We start from the raw sequence: 16,123 nt of genomic DNA, 5'->3' as shown, positions 1-16,123 counted from the left end.
TACAACATTTAGATCAGTTCTTAACAGATGCATTCACTTTTATTTGACCTAGAGGTAAGAATATATAAGATAAGTAAAACAACAATAACTATATTTTACATATTTATATTTCTAATTATTTATAGATACTTATTTTATTAGTTTTAAATAACAATTTTGTTTTGATTCTACTGATACGTTTATTTCTATGTTACTGGAATTTCTGCACAAATTTACAAGTTTAACATAGCTTAACATATTCCCGTTAATCATACTTTTATCCATATACTCAAGCATATGAAAAAGTACTATAAAAATTGTATAATGTATATATTGTAGTAAATAACAATTTTTTTTTGAGAGGGAGAGAGAGAGAGATAATGGTAAACACCACGTAAACTATATCTATACTTGTCCCACGCACGCATGTTGTAGTAAGTAAAAACCTGTATAAGAAGTATTATGGAGAACAATATTATTAGTAATTATCAGGGTTCGGGACTTATAGCATTTGCATATCCATCATAGGTGAAGTAAAACATAGCAGAGTGATATACAAATACGTTTTATAGTGCGGAGAATTCAAATATTATGAAATATTATTTTGCATTTTTTTTTGCATATTTTGGGGTTTTTGTATATTTAAAGATTTTTAACGATTGATGGATAATATTATTGTTCAAAAAGTATTAACCCTTTTAGATCCGAATATTTTTTTTTAGGTAAAAAAAATTTATCTTCATATTTTTATTTTATATATTCTATAAATAAGTTCCTGTTAAAATGTTGAACGATTAATTACAAAAAATTGTTTTGAGTGTAGTAATTCAATAAATCGAAAACCATGATGTATAATTATATTTTATAAAGATTTTATTTTTATTATTTTTATTTATTTTATTAATTAATAATTATAAATAAATTACAATGATTTTTATATTAATTATATGAAATGAATCCTTTTTTTAATGGCTTTTTAAATTTTAAGTATTATTTTTTCATTTTTAGTGCATATTTTTAGGTTTATCGGATAATATATAAACGCATATTTTAGTGATTTTTAGTGCTATAAGTCCCAAACCCTGGTAATTATTATAGATATATATTCGACGTTTGCAGTCAGACACTAAAATCAAATTAAGTGCTGCGCTCTATGCATTATAACGTCGTTGTAAAAACAACGAACACTAAAATTATTTAGATAGAGAATCTAATATACTTTATTTTATTTTGGTGTACTTATGTATAATTTTAATCTGACAATACTTTTTGCAACAGAAACTGCACCAATCTTCAACATTAAGTTTGGTATCTGGTAGTAAATTTGATCCAATTAGTATTTCGGAGTGTCAAAATAAGGAAATTCCAAATATCCCGATTTTTCTATTAGTAATTGAAAATCTAACAAAAAATATAAAAACAGTTATATTTACTCAATACCAGTGATTGAAAAATCTTTTATTATCTATTGTTCTTCTGAAAGGAATATAGGAATAATAGAGACAATATTTACACTATGAATCGATTTGTATTTTCGTGATTTTATTTTAAAAATATTTGAGTTACATATTGAAAGACATTTAATTTTTTAACAAAATATCTATTTTGATAAAACAATTTCATAATGGAATAGAAGATTCCTCAAAGGTCCCTATTATGATAATATCAAAATATTGAAAATACAGTTGAACATTACTTTTTTTTATTTTTTTATGCTTTTAAATTTAAAAGTTGACGAAATTGGAATATTTTTTTTACTTTCACCATTATTTATATTACCATGAAGCTCAAAACTATTTGGACTAATTTTAAACTTTTTTGCTTATTTTTCTTAATTACATAATTCTATACCTACATTGATTTATAAAATGCTATAAAAGTATATACGTAGATGCGTCATGTTTTTGAAAAATATTTATTATTCTACCATATTAGGTGCTCATAAAAAAATAAGCTATTAACACAAATTTTTTTTAAAAAATAAGGAGATATTGAAATTGAAGGATAACTAACGTTTTTTATTATTAGTTAGTATTAGTATATAACTATGACTATATTTAATTAATTAATAAATAAAAAACAATGAAAACTAATACATTATTTTCAAAACATAAATTACTTGGTGGGCCGTAGGTTGGAGACCCTTGGTTTACAGTGATTTATTGTCGATGATAAATTTAATACAATCAATAGAGTGACGAAGTGCATAGTATGAAACTTAATACTAAATAGAAAAGTAAGTTAGCGATTTTTTTTTTTTTTTTACTTCTCCATTTATTGAAATATAGGTAGCTAGCGAGTAGCGACGCATTTTTAGTTCTTAAGTAAGAATTTACATAAAATATCAGTTATAATTAAACCATAATAAATGTCATTTAAATCTGTCATGTAATTTATCTAAAATATTTTGCTCTGCAGATTATAGAACATAAAAGTTGTTCTTGAATATATATATTATACATATTTTGGAAATCTATAAAATATTGATTTTTGAAAAATACTCAATAAAAGGTTAAAAAGGTTATACTTTTAATATTTATTTAAAATATAAATTTCCAATTTTTACTAGAACAAAAAATATTGAGTTTAATTCGCATGTTTTTGCAGTATTAGTGAGTATAATAATATTATATTTATGTATTTACAGCAAGACGTTACAACCGATATTTGGCGTATTGTGTAGGCAATATTAGTACATCAATATGTATGTAACTTTCAAACGGTATCTCGTTTTATAAAAAGCAAGTTTTCCCGTCGGTAAAAGAATTTAATATCAGAATATTTTATTACGACAACAATAATGTAACTATCTATAAGCCAAACTTTAACATGGACAAAATTATAAAGGAAATATTGAATGATATTTTAGGTCATTCAAATGAATTTTATTTTTTTAATACTGCTATTGTGTTCATGTTTCAACATGTTACTTCCATTATGGTAAAAGTTATTTTATACAACCATGAAATATTTAAAAAAAATTTGAAAAGTTTATACGATTTTGCAGTCTAATGTTAGTGTTAGATAATTACAAATTAATAAAAGGTGATATTATATTCATTAAAATGCATTTTTATTATCTGGTAACCATTGCTGTTTTTCAGTATTTGATAATTATTAATTACTATTTATTATATAATATAATATTAAGTTAATTTAAATATGCACTTAAAAGTTATAATTAAATACTTACTAGTTATTGTCTATAAACTAACTTGATACCCTAATGATAATATTAGATTCAGTTAAAGATATTATAGTTTATAGTTAATTGATTGTATTACCTATAATAGATTATCTAATTATATAATATATATATTATTTTAAATATACAAACCTTCACGGTTAAAAATTTTCTTTCATAAAAAAAGGAAAAAGGAACTTGAATGTTTTCATTTTTTTAGTATTGAACGTAAATGATATTGTAACATAATTAACTTAAACTTTCAGTTAAAATTTCCTAACACTGTTTCAAAATAACCATACCAATACAAAAGATGAACTAATAGTATTCTGACTTATTTTTAATATATTTTTAAATTATTTCTTATTAGTTATTATTTATAAATATGCACTTACGTTATTATTATATGAGCATTGTAAAGTTGCTTGTCATGTACAAAAAATTAATAAACAAAAAACGTCTTCTTCTTTATGTTAGCATTACATGGCAGAAACCTTCGCTCCACCGACACATAACATTATTCACGTAACATAAATATTTTAAATATTTATTGCCAAAGAAGGTAAGTAATAATTATTTACAAGCCGCAGCACATTTCAGGTACTTTGAATAAATAGCAAACATTTTAAGGGCCGTTATTACAATGTCCTGCTAAGGTGTACACTAATATAGCGGACACATTTAGTGGCTGTTTTTTAATACTTCAATTATTATTATTTTTTATTATTTTAATTATTACATTGTACCGTCACGTAAAATGTTACCACTAACTACGAGATAGCGGTCACTTTATTAGCGACAAGCTTTACTGCCAGTTAAAGTAGCTAGCGGGAAGAATCCATAGAGTATAAGCACTGGATATTTATATTTTTGCTGGTACTTTGCGAATTTGTTGTGATGTTCCTTTTTATCGGTTAGATCTATTCTGTAACTCATTTACTGCTGTGTAGTTTTGCTGTGACGCTGTATTCTTTTTATTTTTTTGACAGTAAAATAATTAACTTAAAATGAATAATTTAAATAATTTGATTGAGTTTATCGATGATGTTAATAATGTTGGCCGAAGACGACCACAACAATATAAAGACAGGCCAAACTACTATGATATATTTAAGGAGATGATGAATTCATATATAGATTTCGTCTTTCCAAAAACTGTGTAGATTACCTATTAACTTTAATCGGGGAAAAACTGGAAACAGCTACTGACAGGTAAATATTTTAATGAAAAATATTGATGATAAAATAATAGTATTAATAAATAATTGTGTTCTAAAATATTGTTTGATCTTATAGAGCAGTGGTCTTCAACTTTTTTGGACTCGCGACCCACTTTTTTAGGCCTATATTTTTCACGACCCATGTAAGCTTTGTAAAAAAGATAAAATTTAAAAAAATTAAATAATTAATTATTAGCTCGTTACTAAAGTCCCCAAATGCACGCTAACCTAACCGACAGATAAATATAATTTAGTGGGACATTATAAGAACGGCCCTAAACGTTATTAATCTAGTGAATTCCCAATTATTCTTAGTTAAAATTCCTGATTCTTACAAAAATAACATCTCTGAACTACAATCTACATCGATTCCTCAATCCACTATAGTAATAGACAATATATTAGATAATTTTTTCCACCATAAAAAAGTTATTACGATCAAATTAAAAAATAAAATTTATTTTTAAACCAATTAAAACTCTATTCTATTGACTTTATAGAGTGCCACCCACCGCTGTATTTATCCTATTCATTATTTGTAATGGAAATTTACTAAATTAATATAATGATAATAATTAAAATAAATGTTTAAGTAAATACATTCAAAACAATATATATACGCATATTTTTATGTTTATTCAAAAAATTAGACAAATTTCGTAAAATATTTTCTAATTGTTTTATTTACAAATTTAATATAAGAACACACGATAGCGCTGGTTAACAGTGTAATGTAGTATATAATACAGTATACATTATAATATCTAATATTCAAAAAAAATATATTATTAATTATCACAAAGCTTATTATTATAAGTAGTTTGGAAAACAACATCCACAACAGCAAACAAAGTCCAACAGTTTTTTAACCGAGTCACAAAACCCTTTGGGTGGATTAGGTATCATCACTGTGATGGTCTCTTCCGAAAAATGTACGTGTTTTTTACCATCATTCTTTCGAATGGCGAACACTGAGTCATCTTCGATGTCTACCACTTTTACGTCTTCGTTTTCTTCACTGTCTGCAAAAATTTATAACACGATTAAATAACATTCAGAAAATAATAATATTATGCTTATTTCAAGACTACGTTGCCACATAAATATTATTATAAAAATGAAAGTTTAAAAAAAATGTGCAAAAACTTATTAGATATTTAAAAATGTTCTAGCTACCTTCCGAGTTAAGAATATATCAACAAACAGCTATCGAGTTCAATGTCAAATAGAGGTTTTTATAATCCAGTACATGTATATAATACATATAAAGAAAACCACTATACCTACATATTAACATAACGCTTAAATCCTCGCCAATATTATATGTCTTCAGCAACATACTTACTGAATTACATATATTTTATAGATATATGTATTTATTAGGTTTTACAAACCAAATAATAAGTTTTAAATATTATTATATTTAATTCAGGTTTAGCTAAAACAATGTCGAGTAAACTAAAATTAAAATATAGAGTATTATAATTTATTTGTGTATTTCACAAATACTTATTGTGCCGAAAATAAGAATCAAAAATCGATAAATCCCTTTCTCCCGTGAATTATAAAATAGAATTTCTAAATTCTTAATATACACACTAATTGACGTTCAACCGGTAACTTTGCACCCGTTACTAAATAATATCATAAAGTAGAGTGACCACTGACCATACGTCCTGTTTTAAACAAGATTGTCCCGTTTTTCGTAGTATTTATAATACATATATTATATGAATATTGTATATTATATTGTTTCATGTTTTGACAATCAATATACCTATATTTTACTCATTGCAAAAAAGTGTCCTGTTTTTTTTCTTTTTGAAATATAGTCAGTAGTCACCCTATCATAAAGTCTACGATACGTGTGTTTAATACAAAATGCAATACATAATTTTGAAATTTCTTGTTGATGTTTGTTGGAATAGTTTAATATCTGTTTAAACTTAGTAAGTAATTTATATGAAAATGAAAAGTGTGCAGTAATTAAGTTGGTCATCACGGAATTAAGTGTTTTATTACATACGATTTGTGTTACACTTACTAAGATTTTATGTTTTTAATTTAATTATTCGTTATACTCATGAGTGCCTTGGACTGGGTCAACCATCAACCAGATAACTAACAAGATAAAGAAGCACTATAAAATATAAATGATATTTAAATACGAACCACCCATGCAACAGGTTTACAAATTTACAATATTGGACACAACGGTCTTCGCAAATCCTACGTATCTATAGGCTTATAGGCTATATAATAGTTCAAACAGATATTATATCAGTTTATTTAATGCATTGTCAGTGCATACTATGACATTTATATTCAAACGATATTGCTACCAAACTAATAAAAATATATGACATAAAAACAAAAGTATATATAGTAAAATATTTTGTTAGTAAAATAAGATACATATTATTTATTTTTTAATTTATTATTTATTTAATAATATTAAAGCGAAATATGTATACTCAAGTATATTGAAAATATAAAGAGAAATATTTTATATATAAATAAAAAGACAACTTTACTTGTGAGTTGTGATTTATGAGTGTGTCGTTTAAACAAACGTAATGTACTGTTTTAAATGTATAATTATATTGAATAGAATCATTAAAATACTAAATATTTATATTTTATAAATATCGCCTTTAATTTATTCTAATAGTGTACACTGTATATACAATATACACATAATATTTTTGCATCAACAATGGTGCTTAATTATAAATTTTGCAACAGTTTTCTTTTCAAAATATTATATTTTACAATACATCGTGTTCGGTATGACGGTATTATTGTTCCCAAAATAAATAACTTGTACGAATAATCAAAAAATTGTATGATTTTAAGGTTCGACAATTTTGTTTTTTTCAAAATTACTATTTATATATATATATATTATATTGTATAGCAGGAGTAGCCAAACTACGGCTCGCATCTTATCGTAACATTTTTACAAAATTTTTTTTTTATATGAATTTATGTATTTAAAAAAGTATAATATTTTATTAAATTATAATTTATAGGAAAAAATTATAAAAAAATAAAGTGTTCTTGATATAATATTTAAATATGTATTTTTTAAATATATATTTTTTAAAAATGACCTTTTTTCCATTTCGGCTATTCCACATTTGTTAATATATTGGATGGCACGCGAATCTTTTCTCTCTGGCCATCTCTGTTGTATAGTTATGTTTACATACAAATGTATGATAAAAAATTATGAGTCTGTTTTATTTTTTATTTTTTTATCAAAATGTTATACTTTTTTTTTTTAGAAAATGTATATTTATATAATTTTTTGCTACCTATCATAATCCAGATTGTGATATAATATATATTTGTCATTTAAATATTTTTATATTTTTTAAACATAAAAGCCAATATATATTTTTGGAACGAACTACATATTTTTTTTTTTAATTTTATTAATTATTAATATATGAACAATAATAGTATATTAAGTTAATTCAAGTTGTCAAATATTGTGTACAGAATAATGCGATTTAAATATTCAATACAGTACTTTATAAAGTATTTTAGACAAGTATAAAAAGTATAATACGAGTAACTAAAATGAATCATTTCATATTAATAATTATATTTATACATAATAATATATGTGGTTAGTATCCTTAGTAAATTGTAATAACTTAGAATAGTTAATCTAATCTAATAATATGTATTCATATCAAATTTGTATAATATAGTCTTAGTCTAAGCTACCGAATGTTCGAGACTCATAGTATTTTTTTTTTTTTTTTTATAAAAGCACGTGACAAAAGATATATAAAAACAACGATGCCATATAATCATATTTAGTGGACATGGAAATGATGTCGATGATTAAACCTAGCACCATTATTATTGTTCCTATGTGCAACATAATAATATCTATGAATTTGCGATAAGGATACTCTTTTGACCATGAAACTAGCTAGTATATTCAAACGATTCGACACGCAATGTATTCATATACGTAGTAATTTATTTTCTATAATAAGGTTCAAATACGCTCGCCAATATGCGTGTGTGGTGTACAAAATATGTAATTACATAAATAGAATATTAGTATTCGTAACCTGCAGGATCACAAGCTTAGTTTTTTCACATGACATTGCACATTTTAATTTTAAAATGAATTTTAATCGCTCTTAAAGTTTTAAACTCCGTTTTAAACGCGTATGTCATAAGTATTTTTTTTTTTTAATCGTTTAAACTCTATACAATATACATACGACATTTTCACAGGAGTAGCCGGTAGGTCAGTAGTTATGTTTTATTAAAAATAATCCATTTTAAATTGTAAATCCATCAATGTAGTCCTAAATATTTATAAGATTCGCGTCAATATTACAAAAAAAAAAACATTTAGCTTATTTAAATAGATACAAAATATTATGTACATCAATCAAATATCGATACCCTGTTGCGTGACTGTGGACATAGAAAATATATGTGGTTTTTAAATAAATTGATGCAATTTTTGAAAAATGGTTTAAGCACATAATGATATATGGTTGTCATCACTAGTAGAACAATTATTTTAACAATCTTGTTAAAAAGAAACCTTTTTAGTTATTACATCAATAGACAATAATACAGTTGAAAAAAATTGTACGACTTATAATTTCAAAAGGGGCTTATAAGACTTTTTTTTAGATCTTTTGATACAAAATCTCAAGGCACATATAAAATTGGGTAAAGTAAGTAAACAAAATACATAAAATAAAAATAACTTTTATAATAATATTATACCTAAACTAATTAACTATATAATATAATTATGTTCAGTAGCTACCTACATAATATTTCATTATATTTTTGAAACAAAATTTATGTCTTGCATATAATTTAGACACAATTAGATCTAAAGTTAATTAGTTAATTAGTTTTTAAGGTGATGCTAAAATTATTAATGATTGATCAACTTGGAATCCTCCCATATCCACCAATCACTTCGAAACCCTTTTAAAAAATGAATAGAATGTATTTTAATGAACAATTATTCAATTTATATTAGTACCTATTTACTCATTTGATTAGACTAATTCAATATTAGGTATCTTAAATAAAAACTAAAAATAAATATATAATATGCAAAAATAGATATTATTTCAAAATTATTTTATTTTTTTGTACTTTATCCTTACCAAATATTGACCGTTTTCATGTTAAATAAAATATCTCGCTATAAATTTAAAATAAATGAATAAGTAAACCGTTATTGTAAAATACTCATTTTTTGCCAATTTCCGCTCAATAATAATATAAAAAATTTAAAATTTAAATATAATTTTGGCTTTCAACATGCTTAAAATCCATCACATGCAAGTTCCAAAACGAACTGGATTGTGATAGCAATTTCCCGAGCATAATATTAACTGTAGTAATTATTATAACCAAACCATACTAAAAATTTAAAATTAAATACTTTAAAACTTAAATAATAAAATAATGAATTTGAACAATCGGAAAACACAATATTAAATAGACTTTATCTATATAAAAATAAAAAAATGTTGCCAGGCATTTCAGAGAACTATATTAAAATGTAATATTAGAGATACTTAAGACTCTTTAGCATCTTTATCGAATAAGCATATATTATAATATTTTATATTAAGGATATATAATATGTTAAACATATGTAACATAATATTTATTTGTATTCATATATAATATAAAGTATAACTAAAAACTGTTTGTTTGATAACTAAAGCCTTCTATCCATTTCAAATCAAACACTGCACCAGATCTACAATGAATACAGCATTAAAATTTGCTATTAAGTTCTATAGTCTATACTTGTTATAGTTATCACAACCTACCATCCGATCACACAAATATTCAAGTGAAATATTTATACAAATCAGTACTCAATAATTTTCCTAAAAGGCTTAAAAATAGTGATTTGGTTACTTTCTATCTGTCTATAAGTAAACATTATAATCACGCACAAGGAATGTAAAAAGTGAGTGGCTTCTCTCTTACACTAAAAAAAAAAAAAAATTGGATAATTTTAAACGTACCGAGCTAAAATATTTTAACCTAAATTAAGCACATTATACAAAAAATTGTATAATTATTAAACCTCCTCCCCTCAAAAAAAAAAAATAATAATAATAATAAATAAAAGTACAGTCATTGGTATTTTAAAATCTGTACAATTATGTGTTTGTTTAAAGAACTATGATCTGACGTGCCAGTTTTTATATCTATAGAAATATCCTCGACATTTCAAAATGCTTCGATTCTAACGGTATTTTGGTCGGTACATTAGTAAAATAAAATTTTTTCTGTTACGTTATCAAATATTCAAATATTGTATAGGTACCTATACTTCACAGCACATTACGACAGTACGATTGATCAGAACTCATACTTATCATATCGGATACTGTAGGTAATTTAATGTATAATATATATATAAATGAAAAAAAAAAATAGAAATCAAAAGAAGTATTACCTGTACTTTTTGTTTTGGGTGGCGTACCCGGCGGCGTCATCACGTTTATCCCCCGGGGTCACTCATGTTCCCCTACAAGTATATAGCTACGCCATTCCGCGGTTATGTCCGTCACGGTTAAACGTTTTTGCATGAATGAACGAGAATCGCTTTTAGCATTAACAAGCACACTCACGCACACGGACGGTACAAGCAGACGCGCGCGCGTTCGCCCAAATGTATTAAAAATATAACCGTTGTATTTGTGGGGTTTCCTAGGAAAGGCTAAATCGATAGTATGGAAAAAAAAGCAGACAGCGGAAGACGAGGAGAAAAGGGCCGCTGCGAATGTAAATTTTCACCGAATTCAATGCGTTACATTGGCAAACTATGCATATACGCACACGTTTATATATATATATATACGTAATACGTGTAATATACTACTTATATACGTATTATACACACAAACGACCGCACACAGACACCTGACTCGACAATAGGCCGGGTGATCATTAATTTCACCGACGACGACAAACATTAATATCGACGATGCATTGCACACGTCGACCCCACCAAATAATGTATTCCATTATAATTTACACTTAGCAAAAAAAAAAAAACCAACCATTGTCTGCAGTGTGTTGTAGTCGTAGTGGGTTTGTGCAAACCACAACCGCTGTTGTGTACGGGAGATAGGGACGGTACCAACGGCAGAGGAGCAGAAGAAGTAAGGCAGTGGGAAATCGAAACGGGAAAAAAACAAATACACCCAAAGCATGTATTATATGTTTATAGGTATCACGCGCGCGTACGACGCGATGTGACGGATATGTATTATACATATTATTATAGGTACACAGGTATTGGGGAAGTGCGGTAGTGTTTGGGGATACGACGTGACCTGAACAGAAATCAGGAAATTATGTTGGGTTACTTACACAGTTTTGTAACTTCCACGAACCGAAGGCTAAGTTAAAATCAACGCACTATATTGTACAATATTAAAATATGCGTTGTACATTGGTCACTGAATAATGGGTACCGACGACGCCAGAACTAATAGGTGTATCGTGTACAAACAGTTGACAGATAAATTATACCGTCGTCCTTTGCGACAGACGAGTTTTTTTTTTTTACTCAAAATCAAAAGATTTTATTGGGTATATAATTAGGAAAATAATTATCACGCCAATCACAATATTTAATTTTTAAAATGAATAATTAACAGTCTAACATACGACACTGCTATGTAACTTGTATAAAGCATCATCTATTTTAAAAGTAAAAATAAATTGTATAAACAATTTTTTACTATAATATTCTGATATTTAAAAATGTACCATATGAAATAAGTTGTCTATAATGGATATCATTTTTTTTTTTTTTTAATAAATAATATACCTACTGAATGATTATTTTTTTAAGATTAAATTTTCATCGTATTTTAATTTTATAACATTAACTAAATATAATATTTTGCTTTTTATGCAATATTGTTAAATAATTTATTTTTATCGATAAATGCATAACTCTAAAATTAAATTATTGTATATAATTATTCAAGTATATAATATTGCCTTTATTACTTACGTTGTGAGCATAAAAATAAAAACCATGAGGTTTTATTTAATTATACGCATATATAGATTCACTTTCAAGGTTTTCGTATTTTTTTTTATTTTTTTTTTTATATATAAACAACTAGGTTTTATTGATTTACCTATCTAATAATAACTATATATATATAAATATATTTACCTGTTCATTTTGTTTACTTATTTTAAACAAAAATCACGTAAATCATATTATAATAAGAACAATTATATTACCTACAGAAATGAGAATTATTTAATACATTCAAATTGGTTACACAATATTTATAAATCATGTCTCAAAATAATTCCATAGTATTCATTAATCATTTAGAGATTTAGAGATTTAAAGCAATCAGTCTTCTAAAAGGATTTACAATACTTTTTGGTAATTAATTCAGATATTCTCATAAAAAGGTAAATAATTATGTTACAATAACAAACTAATTAAAAAAAAACACTTTATATTTAATTGAATATAAATAAATTTAAATTGATTAATTATTATATTAAAATAAATTATCGTATTAGTACCGATAAGTGAGGGAAAGGGCAACAAAATTAATATACTTATACATTATAAATAATACCCCTCTGTAGTCTTTTTTATTTTTATATTTTAATAATTTATTTATATAATAAAAAAAAATTAATAAAAAAATCACTTTATAAGTTATTTTAATAGCAAGAGTTTTATAAAAATATTTTACTTAAAATGTAAATTATTTATTTAATAGACAACAGTAACAGTGAGGTTAATTTTAGTATGATTCAAATCGAATTATCTTGTCATCACCAGTTAAAATAAATTTTTAAATACCTAAACCTAATACTATATCATAAAATACTACAGGTATTATCAAGTATCTGCTTAAATGAAAGTTAATATATTTTATCAACTTTCCATTAAAGATATTATGATAAATTGATATGTTTAAATAAGTATAGTACATACAGCTTATAATATAAATAGAAAAGCCATTTCAGATTTTGATTAAGGGTGCAGACAGCCATGCAAGTCATTTAATTTCTTTTACGAGACCATTCCGAGTATTTAAATTAATTTCATAAAGATGTTATACAAGTTGTAGGAAAAAAAGAAGCAATATATAGCAAGTCCAATTTAAATTAGTCCATTTTTCATTCTGACAAATTTATAAAAACCATGTTTAAATCAATTTTACTTGCTTAATCTTTCTAAACCTCTATTACCCTAAGATCATTGAAATATTTATCGCTTTTTGTAGTTATTAAATTCGATTTGACTTTTTCCATGATGAAAAAAGATTTAATTTGAAGACATTATGAATGAAAGTTTTTTTAATTAACTTTAACATTTAAAGTTCTAAAAATGCATTAAAAAATGTATTTTTTTTTAATCACAGCAATAATTGAATGACACAGTATTTAATTCTGGATAAGTATTGATTTTTCTGAAGAAAATTCTAATGGAATTTTAGCAGGTTTTATTAATTAATTCCAAAATACTTGTTAAGTTCAATAAAAATTGACAAGGATAGACATTTAGAGTTGAAATCAATATGATTAGAATATATAGTTATTAGTTAAATATCTTAATAATGTTGAATATGTTTTGGTTTTAACATATTTATGTTTTTAGGCTGGATACAAAATTATTTTTTTTTAACAGTTACATTAGTTACAGGTTGCCATGGCAATCAAAGAATAACAAAAATGACATAAATGTCAAAATATTATAATTTTACGTTATTTTACCTTGATTATCCTCAGCAACCAACGAATAATATAATTTCATTATCATACAAACCAAAAAATAACAAATTCGCTAAATTTGGATATAATTTTATATATATATATATAAAATTAGATTTTTCGTAGAGTTGTCCCTAGTTACTGATAATTTATTTATTTAATATAATGAGATTACCATAGCAACCTCGTAGATTTTTTTAACCATAATTTTAAAAGCATAATAAATTCAATGTTTTTTCTCGTTCAATGGAAAAAAAATTAAGTTCACGCTGCGTTATTATTTTGCTATTTTATTCAATTATTATCATCATATTTTGTTAACTAAAATTTTAACAATTATATTTTAAATTACATACAAGTTTATAATTAAATATTTAATCTATATTTTTAAGATGGAAGTTTTTAAAACACTTTATTAACATTATTATGTAGGTATTTAATATAATATAATATAATAGAGTAACACAGTGGTGTAATCAGAAGTTTTTAATAGTAAAGGAAGAGTTACATTGATATATTATTATATATATATAATGTAATTAATTTAATAAGTATTACTTATATTAAATGTAATATTCTATAAAAGAAATCATTATACTTGTTTTACTTATTGGAGGAAAAACCCCTAACCCCCTCCCCCTCATCAGTACCCCACTGGGGTAATATATTTATTATTAATTGTAATTAATACAAAGACTATTAAATTATATTTTAAAAATGAGTGGAAGAGATGGGTTGTTCGATCAATTATAGGTTTAATATTATTAAGATAAAATAAATTCATTATTTTTTCTGAAAAAAGAATTTCATGTTGTCCAACAGATTTAAAACGTACACAGGATTAAAGCTTTATACAACCTTCATGCTAAGCATACGTTATTAACCCAAAACATATATAGTAGTAGTTGAATAAGTTATTTTAAAAACCAATGTTAAAGCTGAAAAATAAATAGAATCCTAAAAGGATGTTCGTGCACTATTTATTTTCTGTCTGGCCCGCGCACAATACAATATACGAGTTCAGGAAAACAAACTTTGTTTTTTAGCTATAGTATTAAATTCAATTGATCATGATTAAACTTGAAAAGTTAACAACAAATGTTATCTGTGTTAGCAAGTTGAATTTTTAACGAATAACAATATGTACCTATTAGTATGTCCTAGCTCGTATTATCGCTTCAAACACTTCCAGTGGTAAAACCACATACTATATTATATTTTACGGGAAATAGGTACCTATAACATTAAAATGTCAAATTCAAGAAAATGTGTAGTGTTTGACTTAAAAATTATACGCATTTTAAATTTAATAATTCAAATTCATAATATTATGATATTAAATAATTAAATATAATACTTCAAACGATAGTTATTATTTCTAATAGTTTAGAAAAAATATTTACATATTTTTCCATCTAAATTTCTGTTCTAATTTGCAATTTTCGGAGGTGATAGATTAGACATGTCAATACGTCATACATGAATATGTATAAAAGTACCTTTGTACTTTCTAATAGAATATTATATATTACTTTAATGTACTATTTATAGACTGCAAAATGAATAGGTCAATACAAATAAAATCATCGGTACTACTATATATAAAAAATGTTTGTAAAATATTTTTAAATATATCTTAAATGTCATTCTAAATAATTTTATAACTAGGTTACTATAGATATTGAAAAAACATTTTAATTTTAGTTTATTATTCGTATTATTAATGATACCTACCTAAATAGTATTTTCACTTGATCCAATTTTTTCGAGGCAGTTCAAAGAAACCTTAAAAAAATATTGTACTATGTAGTCATTACCTTTACAATTTCCAACGCCACAGTCCGTTGTTCCAGAGTTAGATACTTGATTTATTTACCATACTCGACTAAGCATCGTCGTGCAGACGAAAAGTACCAAGTACCTATGCCCAAGCACCTTCTTTGATTTTGTATTT

The 16,123-nt window shown here is 24.8% G+C and overlaps 1 long non-coding RNA gene across 1 annotated transcript; it reads right to left on the bottom strand.

The window, feature by feature from the left end:
- Nucleotides 1–4,996: 4,996 nt before the first annotated feature.
- On the bottom strand, nucleotides 4,997–11,369 carry LOC126549072 (uncharacterized). Its single transcript, XR_007603215.1, has 2 exons — nucleotides 10,862–11,369; nucleotides 4,997–5,405 (listed from the first exon to the last, which is right to left on the bottom strand). It is a non-coding gene; the product is annotated as an uncharacterized LOC126549072 (long non-coding RNA).
- Nucleotides 11,370–16,123: the final 4,754 nt, after the last annotated feature.

This window comes from Aphis gossypii, chromosome 1 (assembly GCF_020184175.1).
Source record: "Aphis gossypii isolate Hap1 chromosome 1, ASM2018417v2, whole genome shotgun sequence".
Lineage (NCBI taxonomy): Eukaryota > Metazoa > Arthropoda > Insecta > Hemiptera > Aphididae > Aphis > Aphis gossypii.
The sequence above is the reverse complement of the archived record's forward strand: the minus strand, read 5'-3'. Positions and strand labels throughout refer to the sequence as shown.